This window comes from Fukomys damarensis, unplaced genomic scaffold (genome assembly GCF_012274545.1).
Source record: "Fukomys damarensis isolate Sample0158 unplaced genomic scaffold, DMR_v1.0_HiC HiC_scaffold_5, whole genome shotgun sequence".
Classification (NCBI taxonomy): domain Eukaryota; kingdom Metazoa; phylum Chordata; class Mammalia; order Rodentia; family Bathyergidae; genus Fukomys; species Fukomys damarensis.
Window position 1 is genome coordinate 39,305,903 of NW_022900917.1, and position 7,235 is coordinate 39,313,137.

The 7,235-nt window shown below is 38.5% G+C and overlaps 1 pseudogene; it reads right to left on the reverse strand.

Moving 5' to 3' along the window:
- Positions 1 to 4,344: 4,344 nt before the first annotated feature.
- LOC104851715 lies at positions 4,345 to 5,014 on the reverse strand (annotated as a pseudogene).
- Positions 5,015 to 7,235: the final 2,221 nt, after the last annotated feature.

Here is a 7,235-nt window from a genome sequence, read left to right on the forward strand (position 1 = left end):
AATAGAGTGTAGAAGCAGACATCGGGAAAGGCCAGGAGGATAAAGTTGTGAGCCAGGCATGTTCTTAAAAGCTGTTTTGTCCAAGGAGACCCAAAAGCTCTAGTGTATTAAGGGTCAGTACAGACTTGACAGAGCCAGAGTGTCCTTAATAGGGCAGTGGTACTGGACTGGTGAGAGATTATTGGCAGGGCAGGACAGCAGGCAGAGAGGTTGGCTCAACAGATGGAATATTTCTGGAATCCACCTTCTCTTCTCAATGCTTCTATCACTCTGTTGTTCAGAGTCTTTGTCTGTTCTCAGACTAATGCAGCATGTCTTCACCGGTCACTGCCCCAACCATAGCGTACTTATATTACTTCTTGGCGCAGAATCATCCATCAGCTTACCATTACCCCAATCCATTACAAGTAGAGCATGTTTGATATTCTGGGGCTTTTAAAGTTTGGCTTTAGTCTGCATTTTTAGGCATAGTTCCTTTTTATTTCTATTTTAATTAATATTAAAACTTCCACATATACTGTATCTTTCATGACTCTGGGAATCAAGTAGTCCCATAACATTTGTTACAAAAAAGCAGTCCATGCTCTCCCAGTTTGTGTTTTTTCAATTTCAGTGGGGTTTCCTAAATTGTCCTCCAATGGGGTTGCAGGAATTTATATTCCCACTGATAGTATGTAAGTTAGTATTATCGAAATACCTGCCAAAGTGCTAGATGTAAATTTCATCACACTATTATCTTAAATGTTAAGAGGAGCATAATTTAATGTGTTTACTGGTCATTAAATTCAGATCCTTTTTTATCCAATTAGGCTTAAGACTTATAAAATACTTTCCTCATTTGAATTCCTTTGCTTCTTAACTTGTATATCTCTTTCCAGGCTGTGACTTGTCTACGTTTGTTTGTTCATAGTAGGCATTTCCTCAAAGTATTTTTTTCGTTCTAATGTAGTAAACTTTATTAATCTGTTCCTTTTTTTTGCTTTTTGCTCATAACCTATGGAACTTAGATCTTTTATTATCCTGAGGCCATAAATAAACTTAAGTGTATTTTTCTTCAGAAGTTTTAAAGTTTACTGTTTAAACTAAGTCCTTTAAACCATCTGGAGTTTATTTTTCATAGCCAATTTTCTATTATTTTAAACTTAGTCCATCATTTTTCTCTTAATATATATCAAATATCCCAACTAATTATTGATGTGTTAATATGCTTTAATGGATTTTCTAATATAAACTCACTATTACATTCCTAATGATAAAAATAAGTGGTTGTAGTATATTTTCTAGTGCATTGGAGTATTCAACATGTACATATTTTATTAGAAATTTCTCCTGTATTAAAAAAAAATAAGGTATCTGTGTCTAGATGTCCCCCCAAAGCCTCATGGGTTCATAGGTGGGGCTTTTCAGAGATGTCTGGATCTAGAGTGTGTGACACTGGGATTCATTCATGGTGCAATGCTGGGATCATAGGCTCTAGGATAAAGGGTGTGAGTGCTGCCTGCCCCGAGAGCAGGTAGCCTGGATGAGATGCAAGGGTCAGAAAGGGCAATAATAGTCTTGCCTCTCAGCACTCATCACTTGCTTGCTGCTTTGGGTGTTTTCTGTCTGCCATGAACTGTTTCTCCTCTGTGATGCCCCGTCTGCCATGTCACCCTGCCTTGAAGCCAGCAACAATGAACTGAAACCTCTAAAAACTGCACCAAATAAACCTTTCCTCCTTTAACTTGTGGGTGCCAGGTATTTTGTCTTGGCAATGAGAAAAATAACTACAACAGAAACATACAAAAGGAACACCCCATGTTACGTACGTGTACCAATGCCATACAAGGAATGTAAATATTATGCACTGCAAACATGTACAGAAAAGGGGATGGAGTTAAGGGATGGGTGAGGTGGGGAGGGAGGGAAGAAAAAAATTAATATGTATTATGTACATGTGCCTACTTCCTACAAGGAACGTAAACATGATGTCCTACACACATGTATTAAAGAAGTAAAGTAAGATATCTGTTATCTTTTTTTAATAAACTCAAGAATTACTTAGAAGTAATTATAATAGTCTAAATAGGTTTGGAAGATATTTTTGGTCAATTATTACCAACTTAATTGTACTCTACCCAGATAATATCATGTATCACTACGTATAAAAATATTTTGAAGCGATGTTTTTTGAGATTTACTTTGTGCTTTAATACATGAAATATATTTTTAAATGTTACCTTTGTCCCAACATGATTTTCTACTAATAAGGATTTTTATGGGTATACAGTTACCCAAGAATATATAAATATATGCATGCTTTTATGAGATCTCAAACCAATGGACATCATTTGCTATCCCAAAGCTCTATAATACCAATTGTTCAAAATATTTCAAAAGTGTACTATCTTTAATCTAGATTTTCAGGTGCTGATGCTGAGAACATAGCATATTTTAAAACAACAACAAAACACAACTATTTGAAGACAACACAATTACCTGAGAGAAAAAAATGATTGTTAGAACTGCTGCACCACACACGGACCATAGAAATAACATTCAATCTGTGTTGATCTGCTGAAATCTACTGACAGGCTCTATAGATTTTCAATATTTTCCTTCTTTTACTTATTAAAAAAACTATATAATTATGCTTATTAATTTCTGTTATCTTAACCATATTCATCAAAAAACAGCTGGTCATTCCCTTCTAAATATTAGCAGCATATACAAATTCCATTGTTAAATCATAGAAATAGCATTTTATCAGAGAGTTATTTTATTTCTATTAGAGAGTAAACTTTTTCTTTGGAAAGTGCCTTTGAGTAGATGGATATTAGAAGTCAGGTAAATGCAAATGAAACTTACTATTACAGAAGGCATACCAATGGCTAACTAAGTGATATTCTTTGTCCGTCAAAAAGCTAAAACCATGCTGTGCATTGTGGTGCACATCTGTAATCCCAACACTCAGTAGGCTGAGGCAGGACCAGCCTGGGCTACACAGCGAGTCTCAACTACATTGTGAGACCCTGTCTCAAAAAACAAGCAAAAAATGGATGTCTCCCCATTTAGCAAGGGGGACACTGGAAAGCCTTTTCTAAAGAACATTTGTATATGTTTGTTGCACATGCTGCTTTTCTTCTTCCATACACCTCCTCCTCCTCCTCCTCCTCCTCTTCTTCCTCTTTCTCCTCTTCCTCCCCCCTCCCTCCCCCCGTCCTCCTCCCCCTCCTTCTTCTTCATATAGCCCACGGTGTCTTTGGGAAGCATGGCACATTGTCTGTAGGCTTAGCAGCAGTGTCCAAGAATGTGTGCAGTGCAGTAATTCAAAGAATGGATTTGGATGTCAGATTACACCGCATTCGACTTTGTCAATTACTCTGTCATCTTAGGAAAGCTGCATAACTTCCTCAAAACTCTGTTTGATTACTTATTGATATTTATGCACAAATCTTTGTCATATCTGTTTGAAAGGCTAATTGCCTGAGTCAGCTTTGAATTGAAACATGGGAGAAAGAAACAGAAGAAATGGGTCCAGGTGTGAGCAGAAGAAAACTGCTATTTCCTGACACGCCCCATACCCATGCTGCACTGTGTGCAGGCAGTCCAGGTACTTCACACACAGATTCAAATTGTAACCTGCATCACTGTTCTGTAAAGTAGTAGGCATGTTTTATAGTCATTTCCAATGTCATATGTGAGATGTGATGGAAAAATGCAGTTCATGTTTAAATCTTTAAAAAATTGTCATTAATTCCTCTCAAAATACTTACCTTCACTTTGAACACACTTATCCTCTCCCTTCCTTCTTCCCACTTTCTGAAGAGGGTCTGGATTCCTTTTTCTTTTTTTTTTTTTTTTTGACTTTTAAAAATTTATTTATTTGCATTTAGAAGGAACTGTTGACAAGGATTAACGGGAAATAATCTTGAACTAGTGGGAAAAAAGAGTCAACACTACCAAAACAGGTTTTCTAATTTCAGCTAAACAAAGCCTCTTGATGCTGTCACATATCAATGAAAAAATCTCTGCTTCTTTCTAAACACATGATGATATAATGAACAATATTCGATCACCTTTGTTCTTTTCTTAATATACAAAAATTAATATACCAATTAAAAACTAATATTTTTCTCTTTGAACATTTCTTACAGATACAATTTCAATATTCTCATTTAATAGAGGTGTGATTTATGAGTTTTTTTTCCATTAGCAAGTTAAGCAACCCACCCAAAGAGAATAGGAATTCAGCAACCAACATTTCTAAAATACAAACAAGGTTCATGCAGAAAGCTTTGCTAAGCAGATGACCATAAAGCTAGAACATCTGATAATTCTTCTGGTGGTATCAATAGGACTTCCAATGTTTCTTGACTCAACTTGAACTCTCATCTTAGGCTTTGTATTTGGCTTTTCCAGTTTCACTGATGACACAAACATGACTCAAATCCCAGAAGTATTCACTATATAGTTAAGGGTTTAGCCAACAACAAACGTCTGGAATTTCAAACCCAACAAAGTCTGGCCTATATCCAATATTTTGAGGGTTCCTTTTCACCAGCAAGCTTGCAACCTTGACCATCTTTGGATTATACTGCTTGACCAAGGAAAGCAATGTTTGCATTGTTTTGCCAGTGTCAATTATATCTTCAACTCAAGACATCCTTTCTAGTTAAAGTTGAGAGATCATCTCCACCAGTTACCTTTATGTTCCCTGTTGGTCTTGAGTCTAATAAAATCTACAATCATAGTAATGGACTCATCACAATTTCTATTCAGTGCTTTAATATAATCCAGCAGGTCAGCAAAGAATTTATAGCTCCCCCTTGAGAACCCAGAGAGCTACAGTGTGATGGTCTCCCATCTCCTTCATCAAGTCTCGAGCAAGCCTTTCAGTCCTATCCATAATTAGTCCATGAAGGATAAACACCTTTTCTAAATCTTCGGCATAATGACTAGGAATACAAAATAAATCTAGGTCATAGCCTGGTTCATCATCTCTAATCATGATGCTGGGGCTTCAAGACTCCATGACAGAGCCAGCTGGCATGTGGACTGATGGCAGTCCACAGAGAAGGAAGCCAGCAGAGGGCACTCTGGATTCCTCTTTTCTGAGTGTCTTTAGTTGTGCTGTTATGGCTGCCTTGCTGTCTTGAATCGGTATAAATCATTTAACTTTCACAGTCATCTTGACTTTGAGGAAGAGCCAGTAGTTACACGGTGCCAGATCAGGTAAATAAGGTAGATGAAGACACACTGTAGTGTTTTTACAAGCCTGCTTCTCCAGTGGATGACACTCAACTGCTATCAACTTATAAAGACATTCAACTTAGAAAGAACTTCCTTCACTGCTTCAGAAAGTAGCAAGAATGATGGGATATGTGTGTTTGAAGCAAGGGGGAGTATTTTGAGAAGGGTTAATGGCAATGTGTCTTTTACTATAATAAAATTTTAAAAATGTAAGCATTCACCAAACTCTGCGACACCAGAGTCCATCTTGCAATGGACTACTTAGCACTGCTGCGCAGGACCTCAGAACCAATGAAGCAGAGCCATGAGGGGAACACATGAGAACACTGGATGCACAGGGAAACGGGGAGTCCTGTGCTGGAGAGGAAAGGCTGATGCCCGGTGTTCTTGGCAGTGGCATAATCAGCCCAGACCCCTAGCTTATCACAGAATCACAGTTCCAGACACTAGATCAGCAGAGCCTATTACCAGTATTGAAAACAATTTCCAGGGTCGGGGATTTAGCTCAGTGGTTCTGCCACCTGCCTCTCTATCTCAGGGTCCTGAGCTCAATCCCCAGTACAAAAAAAAATGCATATTGAATATATCATACTAGTGTTTTGTTTTTGGTGTTGCTCTGGGGATCAAACTTTAGGCTGCACAGATGCTAGGCACATGTTCTACCACTAAGCTATACCCTAGACCTTAATGAAAGAGTTTAAAGAATAATTTGGTAATTTTTATCAAGTGGATAAACATTCTGAGACTATCAGGGTTATGTCAATGACCAAAGTAAAGTATGAGCCATTGTCAGCTTTGCATTCTAGGGTGGGTGGTAGACAGACCTCTTGCCAGAGTTCTGACCTTGAGAGAGTACCTCTGCTGACTGCTGTTTCTTTGGCTCCTCTCTGCACTCTTACTTATTAGTGGGTATTTGTTGTGTGTCTGACAGTGTGGGAGGCACTTTGTCCTTAAACCAGTCTGCCTGACCTTGCATCTTGCTCTCACTGGCCATGTGCTGAGAGAGGAGAAGACAGGGCCAAGGGTGGTGGGCTGCAGAGCCAGCTCTGCCGGCCAAGACATGCTGAATAGTGATTTCTGGATTTTATGAATTTTCAGGTTCAAGAGAAAAATCCATAGCATTTGTCCACAAAAATAATTAAGTACAGAGAGAGTGTACAAGAATGTATATAGGAGGAATGTAGAGGAGGTTCAGACCTGATGTCTTCAGTCAGTTTGAATCTTTTCATTCTCTTATGCATCGGCAGTCTCATACTTTTTATGGACACATCTGTTTTTCATGCAAAGCTTCAATTCACATTTACAAAAGAACATTTGTGTATACAAATGAGATAAGGGCCACCAAATCTCCACTAGTCACATGCACACAGGTGTCAGTGCTTAATGGAGAGTTACTGAAGACCACGCTTAAAATGTCACATTTTGTAAAACCTTTCCCCATCCAAAGACATAAAAACTCAGCTGGATTTATTTGTAAAACTAAAATTGCTCTCAGAGAGAGTTAGCTCACCTTCCCATGGCAACCAAAACAAATTTGGAATGTGAAGGATCTGAAACTGCAGAAGTCATTTTTGAAAATATTAAATTCATGCCAAATGCAGCATTGGAAAGAGGACATTCTCATAAGCATTCTCTGTGCTTAAGGTACCTCCAGCTTCAGTCTGGTATCAAAACTGCCTAATGTAGGCTCATAGAGAAGTGAGTTTTTAGTGAAGATAGTAGCAGTTCTCCTTTCTGATAAAGTCGGAAAAGCCATCCGAAGTCCCATCTCAGGGCGCATGTAGTCTCCACTTTAAGAGGGCACCGCCAATCAGGAGGTGGAGAAAAGGTTTATCCTACCATCCCTCATTCATGCTAGCGTTGTATCGTCCTTGTCACATCTCATTGAGGAAAAAATGCTTCCCGAAGACGATGAGTTCACAACTGTCTATAAAACAAGACTGCTGAGCGGCCACACTGCCCAGGCCCCTCATGTGTCAGAGCAGCTGCTCATATATCATCCA